This window comes from Struthio camelus, chromosome 9, assembly GCF_040807025.1.
Source record: "Struthio camelus isolate bStrCam1 chromosome 9, bStrCam1.hap1, whole genome shotgun sequence".
Lineage (NCBI taxonomy): Eukaryota > Metazoa > Chordata > Aves > Struthioniformes > Struthionidae > Struthio > Struthio camelus.
In genome coordinates this window covers 13,918,782-13,932,449 of record NC_090950.1, presented here as the reverse complement: position 1 = coordinate 13,932,449, position 13,668 = coordinate 13,918,782, and the positions used below count along the sequence as shown (strand labels likewise).

Below are 13,668 nucleotides of genomic sequence, written 5' to 3'. Positions count from 1 at the left end.
CTTTGTCTAAATGGTAGTCAAGAGATCAACTCCCTTCCTCTGTTCCAAATTTCATTATTTTCTACTTGATTTGTGCCTTTTTTTCCCCCCTGTGCTGCTTATCTGCATTGTTTAGAGGAGCTCCCCTCCTCTGGAGGACTGCTTCTTTTTTTAAGTTCTTTGATAGACATCATGTCAAAGAAGAAGAAAGTGTTGTTAGAGCAGGTGCAATTACATGAATGTCTCTGAACAGCCTCTGGACAAGAGAGTTTGTACTCTTCTCAATTGAGAGCATGGGTGGAACTTGTATATGACTATATGCACTAGATTTCAGGCATACTTGTACACCATAGTTTCATGGCTACTTTTTAGACTGTCATTGCTGCTCAAAGAAGTATTCTTACACCTGCTGCCATGTTGTTACCTCTTTCATTTGAGTACAAGCATTCCATGTAGCTGAGTAAGCAGCTAGATCAGGGACCTAATCCAGGTTAAAACTAACCTAGTTAGGGGAGGGGAGAAATAAAGTTTTAATTCACATCCAGTTCACCATGCTGCTACAGAGTCCCTTGTACTTGGGCAAAGGAGGGGATGTTGTGTGTGGTAGGGGATATGCGAAGTAGATAGGATTATTTAAGGCAGCAGCCGCAGTACTGGCTTGCGTTGCCATATTTGACCTGAAACTATGATTTTATTATCCCTGTAACATTTTCATTCATTTTTCACAGTGCTTATTTCACTGGGACAGGACAGTTAACTGTGCCTCCTGGCACTTTACTCATTGCATGAAGTGGAAGAGGTTAGATCTTTTCCTACCTTATAGAAACTTTCTCATTCTGGTGTCTGGATGTGAGACTTCTGCAGGACATTTTGGTGTAAAAAGTAAATGAACAAACTCTTTTGACATTAAGCAGCAACATTCCATCCTTTATGATAAAAGTCTTTCTTCTTCTTCTTCCTGTCTCTCTCTTCAGGGTTTCCTGTCTGGCTTTCAGTTCCTGCTCCAGAAGGGTATTTGTCTCTCCTTTGGTCTTGTCCCTGCTAGGTCAGGGATACTGTAGAGTATCTGAAACTATGCACCTTTGTTTAGAAACCTGAGTTTCTTCTAAGGAGTGTTCATTAGTCTAGTGGTTTTTTTTTCTCTTTTGGCTGTGGAGGGTTTTTTAGGACAAATTCCAACTCTTGACAGAAATGGGAGTGATTGTGCTGAATTATGTAGTGATTTTTATTGTTTTGATTTGTTTTCTTCTGAATAGCTATCCTGAAAAGATATCTATCTTCTCTGAAGTGCTTGGGGTCAGACCAGAAACATACAATCTCTTGCTCCTTGGGAAATCAGTCACACTAAACTTTCCTTAACAGTTAGCTAGTAGAACAAATACAATATTTGAAATTTTTGAAAGTGCTTGGTAGAGGGAGGAGAAGGGATTTTTTTTTTTTTAATGCCACAAAGCAGGTTCTAGGTTTTGTTTCTAAGATCGACAAGCAAATATTTTGGTTTGGGCCTTTTACTATCTTGTTACTTATTTGAAAGTTAGGTGCAAATGTGTGTTTAATTGTTGTTTTAAAGGGTGATATACTTAAAACGGAAGGCATTCTTTCAAACAGGGAGCAATAAAGATTTCACTGTAGTACTGTTTCAGGACTAGAAAGATAGAGGAGGGAAAAAATAATGAACTTGAACAGCAACAAAAAAATCTGAATCTTTTCAGGAAATGCCAAGTAAAGAACACGTCCCAAAGACCAACATTACCTAATGCAGTTTTTACTTAAAATGAAAAACTAGAAATTCTTGTCTGGAATAATTGACGGATAGTACTGTCACCTCTGTAGTGGGCTCAGCAGGCTGAGTTTGGAATCTGTTACTACATCCTCAAAGGCCTCTGGCCTCAAAGGAATGGACTATAGAAGCCCTGCCACTGTAGTCCATTGCTAATCATTTGGCCATCCAAATATTAACCTGATGTATCATTATAATAGTGAAGATGTATTTCTAAAGCTTTGTTCTGTGCAGGATGATGGCCACTCAAAAAAGTGGGAGAAAGAAAACACCCAAAACTGAATCCAAGCAGTCTCTCTTGTAAAGTTGTGTGTCTTCTAAGACACAAGTCCTCTAAGCATAACTAAAGATAAGAAGCTTTGTTGTTCGGAAGAAAGTTCTCCGATGTGGATGTAGGAAGAGTTTTGAACAGTTATGCAATTGCAGCTGTATGTTCATTAATTAATGAGGAATAACTCAGCTGCAGCCTTTGTTATGTTGTTGCACATGCCACTCGTGACTTATTGACAAATATTATGCTGATATTTCCCTGTACTCTGCTGTATCTATTTATTTTCTTTGTTCTTTAACTATAAAGAACTAACTTTTTTTCTTTAACTTTAAATCTGCTGGGGCAGGGACTGTCATTTTACTCTGTTCAGTGACGGGCACAGTGACGCCTTCAGCTGTGACTGAGGCTCCTGTACTCAGTTGCAGTGCAAGCAATACGAATAATCATTGTCACTGGTTATCACATCAGTTCTTATACTGTGCTGGCTGGGTGTTGTCCAAATATGTAACATTCTGTCCCTGCTGAGATTTAAAGTCTTCATAAACCCCAGATCAATAAGCCTCACCTTGTTCACAAAGCTCCAGTCAAGTTGTCACGCTTTTTTCCCCTCCTCCATCTCAGTAGCTGTTTCTGCCTAAGCATGTTCAGAAGTGCTGGCAGTAGGATTTTTTTAAGCCTGGATCATAAAAATTATAACCAGGAATATGATGTGTATACCAGCCTTCTTTCCTCTATGTTTAACGTTGAATCGCACATGTAATTTCTTTCATTACCCTGTAATCTGTCTTGCTGTCTCTACTTGCTGATTGGAATTTAAGAACAACAGAGAGCTTTTTAGAAAGCACAGCTGTCATTAGTTAATAAACTGGTTCCTTTTTAACTTCAAGTCATGTTTTGTTCAAAAGCAAATGACAGAGATGATCTGTCATCTCTTTCTCCCCAAAACTTTTATATGGGTTGTGTACTTTGTATACTTTGTGTGAGCTACAAATGCAGCTTTTTCTCAGTGCAGTGAGGCTGAGGCTTGATCACTCTCCATAAAACAACCCAAAACTCTAGCGTTTTGAAGAGGCTAGAAGGGCATTTTCAGCATTGATGAAACTAGGTAGCTTGGGAAGTTTCTCTTTTGGGGGCATCTGAGAGACCGATACCACCAGACGAGACAACTGTAGTCAGGCAAAAGGCATCAAAATGCACAGCATGAACACCCAAGCAGCGCATGAGGGAGAGCTATATTTAACAAATAAAAGTGCTAGTAATGAGACTTCAAAGAGAGCACACCCTTTCTTTTCACAGCTATGCTCTGACATGCAAACGAGACAAGGTAGTTTTCAAGTTGAAGTTTTCTTCATATCTTTGCCTTGAGGAAGAAGTTCAGAGAGCTCTGAAATTAACCTAGAATTTCAGAAAGGCAAAAGGAAGAGAGACGATATGAGGGTAATTCTAAATATTGATGCCAGACCCATCACTCTGAAACAGAGGACTTTTTATCCCCTCTTGCACTTCAGGGGATAAAAAGGAGTTATCTTTTCTCTGTATTTCCATTTATTTATTCTTTGTTAATGTGTATTTGTACTAGATTTTTCTCCCACTGCCTTTTAAAGATCATCCTCTCTGTTTATTGCTGAAAGTTGATCGCTTAGCTTTAATGAAGCACAGTTAGATAGTTGGGATATCTTTTTGGACAAAACATTCACATCTCTTCCATAACTGAAATCCTTGTTGTAAGACAGTGTTTAGCTTTGATTTTGTATATTTTTGGGTATGGCTTTTTCCCCTCCCATAAGAATCCATAAGCTGTAAAAGGAACTTGATATACTTGTACTGTATTTGCGATTTAGATCGTAGAGAGTGTTCTGGAGTGCACATGTTTGGCTGCCAGTGAAACCACTGGCTGTGAGTCAGAAGGCGCTGAACGTTGTTTTCATAAGTGTCCTTAAGGATGAGGTCATGTAGATGATGGAAAAATGTTTTAGTGTTCTCAGAAGCAGTGGAAGGGTATTTCATGTCTTGTGAATAGGTGACCTGAGGTACGTCTCAACTTTCTTAGCCTACAACAGTCTGATAAGCCATTTTAGATGAACTAACAGAGAATCTAAGAGTTACATGCATATGAGGCAGTTTAAGGTTGGGAATTCATGGAGACTTCAGTTTCTGTGCAGTTTTTTTTTCTTTCACTTTGTCTGTGGTCCCATTCCTTGCTTTTCTAAGTTCATTTAAAAATATTACAGAATCGCATTTAACCTTTTTGTGATTTAGAAATATCAAAGATTTTTTGTTTTGTTTTTTCTTTTAGATGTGTGGGGTTCTTTGTGTGGGTTTAGACACTGTTTAAAATGGCTGAAGTCAAGAACTGTAGTGTCTCAGAAACTGTAAGAAGGAAGGGAAACTGTTAAATGAGGGTTTATTTACAGATTAGCTTTGCTTTTCCTTTATAGATAGATATTTACTGAAAGGGCTGAAGTGGCTAGTTGAGAGAGAGAACAAAAATTATCTTTTTGGAGGATGGGGCTACCTACTCAGCTGGTTTGGATTCCAAGTTGGAAATAGGACATTAAATTTGAAGGAAATACCTTGTTGACTGTGAGTGCTAGGGCCGTTTTGTTACAGTTGCTCACAGACTGAAACTTCAGCGCCTGAGTTCAGTAAATGGGGCAAAGTTCAATCTCTTGCCTTGAGCTAGCTGGTGCATGCTGTATCTGCTCCCTGATGCCAAATGTGATCCAACTGTAGCCTCTGTGCTTTCCTGCATGTGACTGTGTAGAGCTAGATCATGATTTTTACTCCACAGTATGTTAAGGTGTGTGCTGTTAATATTCTAATTTATTATTCTTAAAACATCCGCACATGTTAACACCTGGCTACCAGTACAACTGTTGGAGAGGCCAGAAAGAGTTTGAAACAAGTAGGAGGAATCAGCTGTTCAAGGAAAACCTGTCCCATGGATAAATGGGGGACTGCATTCTCTTGAGTCAGCACAGAATGCCTCATAAGAAATAAGTTAACTTTTCTTTCTAAAGGTGTGTGCAATATTTTTTTTTAAATTATCACTGGCAAAATATATGCCGTGTCATTTGCAACTTGACAATTTAAAATAAATTGTGAATTTTTTTCCCCCCTGAGATGACTTCTTGCTAAAATTCTTACTCCTTGCTACAAAATGCCACTTTCTCAGATCATCAACTCTTATATTCTTTCTGTGTCAACCACATGACTTAGATTTCATTAAAAGAGGTGACAGAGCTATCCATAGTAGTGGAAGCTTCCATGCTCCACCTTTGTGAGCATAATTCATGACAGGATCTGTGCCACTTGCAGTGAAAAGTGTGGTCCAAGTTATACCTGTAAAGTCAAGGTTTGGTACTGTTTCAATTGCAAAGCATCTTTTCAGCACATACATTGGCACGTATCTATTATGCTGTCTCTCTAAATGCGTGATGGTTTGATCTAGCAGCAAAGAACATTATCATTTCCGTATTAGATATTCTGAAAAGGAGTGACAGAACAGTATATTTTGATCTTGCTAAAAATTCTTGGATGAAACTTCAAGTTCACGCGTCTATACCGTGTCTATTATCCTTGTAGTCAAGCATGACCAATTCATAAAAGATGGAGGGCATAACAGATAATTGTTTTAGATTCACTAAACTGTCATCAACATGGGCTTCAAGCCTAATAACTTAATGCCTTAATAGATGAAAGTGCCAGTCCAGAGAACCTCAAATTAATAATTAGTCCAAATGGAATAGGAAAGATATGTATGAAAACATGTCAACTGAGGATAAATGTGTCTTACGTTTTACCATTTGGTCTGAGATTGGAGACTAGGCTGACCACTAAAAAGGGACCTCTAAAGATGGATTGGGTGGATGACGTTCAGCTGAAACACTCCTGATGTTCCTGAGACAGCCTCTCAGAACCTTTAAAATAACTATAATAGTGTTTCTCTGTGATTGTGGATAGAGGTATAAAGCAAGAAATATCAAAAGTTATCAGTGCCGCTTTAAGGCAGTATCTTCATTTCAGTTAATTTAATTTGGGTACTCTTCAGTTTTCTCCTACGAAATACTGTATATTTTAAAGTAAGTTTAAGTTAATGTATTTATTGGCTAGTGCAGTGTAAAGAAACCAAACTTGACCTAACGAGTGGAGCAGAGGCATGGAAAGAGGAGAGATATCAGCTATAGTATTTGGCACATAATCATTGCCCGTCTTAAACGGATTCTAAATTTTATTTATGGTCTCTGACTTATGTGGGATGGGTTGCTTTTTAGTGGAGGACTAGGTAAATTTGCCTTCGTGCCCAGGTAAATATGATAGCAGTGTTTTTCTGCTTTACTATGTTAATCAAACTTGGGATGTACAGGGTAAAGAACTTGGAACTGAAAACCTGACTTAGCATATGCTGATAATATAAAATGTGCATACTGGCAGCATACTTACTAGCAAGTAGTTTTTGCATGTACAGTTTTCAAAATGTTTTAAAAATAGTTTCTATATACAAAAGTTGTAAGGAAATAAAACTTTAAGAAATAAACTAGAAGCTACATTAAGCTTTCAAAGTGAGCGAATTGTCACTTAAAACTTAAGATATTCATAAGGTAAAAGCAGAAATAATGTGAAGTTAGCAGTGGAATTATAATGTTTTCTTCAATTTTCAGAATTACATTTAAGGTTTTCTGATGTCTTGTGTGATCCAAATAGGCAGAATGGCTGGAGTTGGCCAAGGCAGGAAATGATTTGTGGGATGAAAGAAATAGTGTTTGAGAATAGCTTCGTTTTACTGAGTTAACTATTTGCATCTTTAGTTAAAAAAAGTAAACAGACCATTTAAATGCAAAAATATTTAAATTATAAGGAAAGTGGAAGATAGGAATCTATATAAGTAGGAAAGTTTTTCTTTTTTCTGAAATAACTTTATCATTTAATAACATAAAAAATATTTGTACTTAAATATTGAGGCAAAAACCATTCCCTATTTAGAAACAGAAAATAAAAGCGTATTTTTATGAGGAAATGGTGAGGCCTGATCTTCAGCAGCTGAACTGAAGTTGTTTCCTGATCCTGACCAGAGGAAGTTGAAGCTGCTGATTTCTGCGGTCAAGATTGAGAGGCTGCAGCAGGGAGCACGATGCAGCTTAATGCTTTAAACTATTCTCCCTAAGTAGGCACTGCAATAGTATTAAAATCTACTTTGTGCTTTCCGTGTTTTGATAACCTTTAACTAGCTCTCTGTTGTGAAATTTCTCTCTCCTTCCACAGGCTGGTTTGTCTTTTTCCTCGTTTGGGAAACTGAAGGCCAGCTGTTTTTCCTTCAGGAAAAACCCTTTGGTCACTAATGCTGGTGGAGGAAGGGGAGAGACACTGAAGCGTAATTCCCTCTTCAACTTGCAGGCACGAAACCATTGCAAAGAGATTTCTTGTTTTTGTGTGCATGACTAGTAGCAAATTCATTTAATAGTTTTCTTCCTGTGTAAAAGTGGAAGTTTTTTTTCTTTCTTTCTTTCTCCTGAAGTGTGTGGGTTTTTTTGTTGTTTTTTTTTAATATCCAGCAACTTGGTGACAGATGTGTGGAGAAAATGCCAGCAGTTTATTCAGCAGAGCAGCAGGTGCCTATGTGAGAAAAGCTGAGAAAGAACTGACATGACTCTTTTTTTCTGTAGCTCTCTGGCCTTCACTGGATGGTATTGGAGAGGGCTTATTGTGGTCTTTGCTAATCGGGATCAAAAGTTCTATGCAGTCAGTGTGACTTTGCCTAAAATACATATCCAATTACAGAGTCTATATTAGATCCATTACTGGGTACCGTGATGTAACCCTGGCTCTTAGCAGGTATGTCCTCCTTTAATATGCGTTCTGCTGGGGAAAATGGAGTTAAGATGAGGGAGCTATTCTAAAGGACAAATGTCAGACAATTTGTCTTATCAAGTCCTGATGAAAGTGCAGGGCTCTAAACAACACTCACTTGAAGAATGCAACACCCCACTGATACCAGGTAGTCCAGAAGCAGTTATTCTGGTCTCCTACAAGGTTTCTTAGCATTCAGAATTTCAAGAAAAGAAAGGAAATTCCAGTTCCTACCCATGACCTAGTCCTAAGTGGAGGATTCTTGGAGCAATAATAAAGGTTTCTGAAAACAGATCTGTTGAACAGAGCGTTCAGAAAATTGCCCCGTTAACTGACACATAAGGGGGGAGGGAGGGAAGAGCAGATTTCAGACCTAAACCTGTTAGAGTAAGAAATTCATTTGGACTTTGAAATTTGGAAGTAATTGTTGTTGATGGGGGGTGTGTGGGGATGTTCCTCAGTAAATAGGGTGTTTCCTAACTGATACATGCAATGGTGAGTACAAATGGAGAGTATAAATACAAAATGAACATGTTATTTGATTGGAAGTACTCTGTGCCAACAAACCTGAAACAAACTCCCAGCAAATTACTGATGATTTACTTGTACTGAGAGCGCAAGCTCAGGTGTTAGGTTATCTAAATCTACCAGCTGTGGCTAGAAAAACTAGTTTTCTCTTGTAAAATCACCATCTAGTCAACGGACCCTGAAACTCTCATTTTTAAAATTAAGGTTTTTTTGGTGAGATAGTTTAATTACTTGATATTGAGAGAGCAACCATAAAATCGTCTCTGATTTCTTTGACTGTCAAAAGTGGGGATCTAATTTTGATGAAGTCAATTTAAATTAATTTATGGATCTGAATAAAGTTGTCTTTTTTTCTCTCACAGAGCAAACTGCAATCATATTCAGAAGTGGAAATTGCCAGCATATTTTTGATTAAATTTAGATCTACTGCTTTTGCAACATGAAATTTGTGATACGTTTTAGAGGACAGCTCTTGGCAATGCTGCATGTGATAGAAGATGATTCCTACCGTGGCACAACAGTTAGTGATCGGTATGCAGCTGAGCTAAAATACTTCTTATCTTAAGAAGGTCTTACATTAATCACAGAAGTTCTTAAGACTTTTGTTTATATTTGCTAGTTAATTCTTGTGTGATAAGTTGTTGCAGCCCTCTAATTTGAATAAGTTTTTGTTTAATTGCTGTTGGTATTGTGGTGATTCAGCTCTGCTCTAATGAACAGCTTCTTAGCATAAGAATTCTACTTTGAGCTTCAGGGTGACTTTTAATTAGAATATTCTTTTCTCTAATGTTGTTTGGATTTTTCTTTAACCTTTTAAAAGGTACTTTCATGCATCTCATTTACAGTCTTTTTTCACCGTAAGGTGGAAGTGATGAACTGATAAATAACAGTCTGACGTTAGGAACCCTGCTGTCTGGTCATCTTGACAGAGTATCACCTGAGCTGATGTTACGAGAGACCTGATTTCCTCCATACTAATGGGCAAATAACTACATTCATGAGCAGTCTAAATTCTATGAACAGTCCATTACAGTGTGATATATTATTTGTATGTAAATATAGAGAATTGTTGATTGAGATTCTGGATATGTATAAAGGCTAAACCTCACAAAAGATGAGAATAAAAAAGTGAATTGGATTTGAAGTAGGAAAGTCAAATCCTGAAGTAAGGAAAAGTCAGGTAGGAAATTACAGAAGAAAACAATAGCTTAACCACCATCCTCTGAGTTACAAGTATTGAAATGCCAATTAATTTCTTTAATACATTTAAAAATATCATATTCAGTACACTTTTCTCTTGTTCCAGTTCATGGTAACTTAACTAATGTGATACGACTTCAGGTGTCTCTCATTCTAGAACAGTGCCATCTCTTGAGTGATTGGCAGTGCCTTTTGGCCTTGCACATCACAGCGCACAGAAGGCATGGTGGCTTCCTGGTGCTTACCCAATCATTTTTTATTGTTCAGTTGAAAGCATAGGAATTAAAGTTGTTTTTGAATTTGAGTTTGAAAAAGGCAGAATCAGCTCTTAGAATTCAGAGAACTAAATGAACATTTGCCTTTTGAGGAGGTGATGAATGGAAATACACTGAGAATCATGGTGTTTTTGCACCTTTTTCTTTTTTCTAAGACATCTCTATTTTAATAGGTGGGTGAGTCAGTGTGTGTTTGTTTGTTGTTTTTTCTTGGAGAATAAACAAGGGGCTGGTATTAATGCCAGTAAATAGAAGAATTGCAGAGGATGCCCAAACAATTCCTTTGAGACCAGAATTCAGGTATTTTCATTCTCTGTCCATGACAGCAGTTTTTAAAAGTCTCAAAAGCCTTCCAGATGCCTCTACATCAAATTATATCATATGATAGAAAAAGAGGTCTTGGATTCTTCTCAATCATCAATTCTGGAGGTAGTTTTTTTCTCTCTTAATTTTGCTACTGATTTCTGTTATGCTTAATATATCTTCTGTCCTTGGTAATCTTTCCACAGTGATAACACTAGCTCCAGTGGTCTCAATTGATCTGTTATGTTCTAGATACCACTCTAAACAACAGCTAGGTTTGTTAACTTGTACCAACCTGTAATTAATTCCACTTATGATGAAAACTTTTGGCATAATCAGAAAAAGTTATTGAGAACAAGAGAAAAGGTGTTATTTTGCCAGTGTTTCAAACTTTGGTGTACCCACGTTTTAAGCACTAGATGCAGTTTTGGTGTCCATGTTTTAAGAAAGTTGTAGAATAGGGAAGGTACAGGGAAAAGCAATTAGATAATCAAGGGGATGGGATAGCTGCCTTATGAGGAGAGATTTAAAATCCTAGAACTCTGAGAGGGACAACATGATCAAGATTTGCAAAATCATGAAGGTGGTAGGTAAGCTGGATGCAGAACTGTTGTTGACAAAAATCCTGCAGTACTGGAATTACAGGACACTTGATGAAAGTGGTTAGGAATCAGTTTAAAACAGATTAAAGAAAATATTTGTTTACACAGCAGGTAGTGAATTTATGGAACTTGTAGCCACAGGATGCCTTGAAAACGGGCAGTATAAGCAGGCTCAAAACATGGTTAGGCAAACTCAAGGTCAACAGGCAGAGTGTGAGGGGAATGGACCACAGAACATGGTTTATAGGCTATCTCAATAGCACCTTCCTCTGCTCTGTTGGAGACAAACTCTGGAATAGATGAACCATTGCTCTGATTGAGCATGCCAATTCTTATACTCTCAAGCACTCAGGTTTAATAGGATCTCTTTGTCGTTCACTCAAAATGCATCCTCGTTTGCAGCAGGGTTAGATCAGGAGGTATTAAGGCTTCTAACTTTTTTAATGTTAAATAAGCTGCACCTCCAAGGACGACTTTTGATCTACTTGTTTAAATTCATCAGCATTGCAAGCTGACATGGCTATTGCTTCATAATAAGCTAGAAAAAAGCCCTTATTTCTAGCCAGGAAAAACAGACTGGGAAGCCCATCTGGGAATGTGATTCATCTGGGTCACACTCATCATTTTCCTTTCATGCTACAAGAAGAGGTTCAGGACAGTGCTGACCTACTGGTTGTGAGATTTTATTTAGTCTCAGCTTCCTTTAGTTCATTCTCTGCCTAAATCTCAAAGTTTCCCACACTACATAGTGATGCAAATAATGGAATGGATCTTGCTTCTGAAAGAGGGTAAAAAATGGTTAAAAGACTTTTAATCGTAATCTGAAGAATGTGGATAGTTCTTGGGTTAGAGTCTAGGAGAGTATGTTACAATATTTTCAAGTAAATGTGGCTTTGTAAAGTTCTCTCGAAGTTAACTTTAGTATAGTGGTGGCTTGTAGGGTGGTAACCACTGGTAACTGGGAGACGGTATGCCTAATGCTGTTAGTGGTTTTATTTGTAATATTTTTAGATTGAATTTGTGCAAGTTTATTCTTACAACTTCTAAATGCCTGTTTACATTCAACTTATTTGCAAGCTAATTCAAACTGATGCAGTAACTACAGCAGAAATTGCAAAACATGAATTGTGAGGTCCTTCTATGATGCAGAAGAAGGTAACTGTTGAGCATGACCTAAAACAAAATTTCAGCTAGATTCTGTAATTCATCAAATTAATTTTGTAATTTGTGTTAATGAGCTTTTCTAAAAGCCATGATTGGTAGGTGAAAAAAAGCATTAAAAGAATACCAACAGATTGGTTGCTAACATAATGAGCACCACCATTGGAAACCTGAATTTAGGAATCTTAGAAATTGGTCTGGTTCTCTGGTTCCAGTCACAACAAGCAGCAGTGGAAAATGAGCGTATGAAGAATCCTCCTTTGCGTTTTGTTGAGTTCTAGGATGCAACTACATGAACAATTCTGGAGAAACTGACTTTCACTATCCCTTATCATGTTATTGCTCTAATGATGAGTGAGAATGATGTAGATCATTTTGTAATATTTTTTTACTTCCTAGAAATTATCAACTGTAAGTATTAGAGAAGTGGGGAGATGAAGTCCTTGAATCTGGCTTCTTGTGGGAGGCAACAGTGTAAAGCTCCTAAATTGCTATTCTAGTCCATTGGCAGCCCTGCCACTCCTTGAAATATTTTGTTGCTACAATTTGGTCTACATAGGGACCAGTGTCCTGGGGTTGACTGGTTAACTTCTGCCAGATTTGTGTGAAATATGGACCCCACCTCTGAAGTGCACGGAAATGTGAGGAGGCCTGTTGGATAATTTTTCTGTAATCTGCTCCCGATCATTGCATGTGAGTCCTTAGGGATGAGTTTCATCTTCTCCTGATCAAGGGGAAGAATAAAGAAATGGCAACTGAAAATATATCTCTGAGTATGCTTTTGGAGGGAGAGAGGATTTAAGAAATGCAGCATAAAGAGAAGCATAAGATGCTGAGATTCTCTCTATGGATAGGTAAAGCTGCAACCTGCATGCCAAGAACGATGAGTTCACTGCACTCAATAGCCATTTAAGTGGCCTTGCTACTTAAAACATAGGTGGTATTCTTCTTCAGGTGGATGCTTACAGGTAAGTCACAGCCTGGTCCCCACTGAGTGAAGAGAACTGGAGATCTCGGCCTGTAAAACTGTTGCAGTTTTGTTCTATTTCTCAGTTTTTATACAAGTGTTCTTTTTTCCCAACTACATTTGTAGAGTGGAAACTGAAATCCAGTCCAACTTCCTAATATGTATGTATTCCTATTGGCAGTTGAATTGAAGCTTTGCTTGGTTATTTAGCTTTCAGAGAATGGCAAAAGCTGCCTGGAATAGTCTCATCTAATAACGAGGTAATTGACTGTAACATAGCATGTCGGGAGGGCCTCTTAGGCAGCTGCATCCTACAGGCAACTAGAGGCAGTGGAAGACGTATAGCTCCAAGCCGGCCAGAAAGAGGGGACAAACGGATCTCCTGTCCCCAGCTGCTGCTGCAGGCTGAAGCATGTTACCAGGAACAGGAAAGGCACAGCTTGGTTATATCAAATGTAAAAGGAACCTGTTAGAAAGGGAGAAAAACATCTGATCAAGTGTCATATAAGCTGCATTCTAAGCTCTAGTATAACTTAGGCTGCCATCCCTGCACCAGCCAATCTGTTACATTTGAGATTAGAATGGAGGAATTATTTTAGCAAAAAGATAAAGTGCGGAAGGCTACAAGTGTTTGTCTGCTGTCTGGTTTCCTGTGTTCTTCCTCCCTTTAGGTCACTGATGTTGTAGAACTTCAAATGCTGCAGTATTCCCATGGCAGCTTCACTAATCTAGCTGCCACCATTAAAAGTGACTGT

The 13,668-nt window shown here is 38.0% G+C and overlaps 1 protein-coding gene across 1 annotated transcript in view; it reads left to right on the top strand.

The window, feature by feature from the left end:
- Positions 1 to 13,668, top strand: part of IRS1 (insulin receptor substrate 1) — a 54,586-nt gene that overhangs the window by 21,767 nt on the left and 19,151 nt on the right. The gene's annotated exons all lie outside the window — the stretch shown is intronic.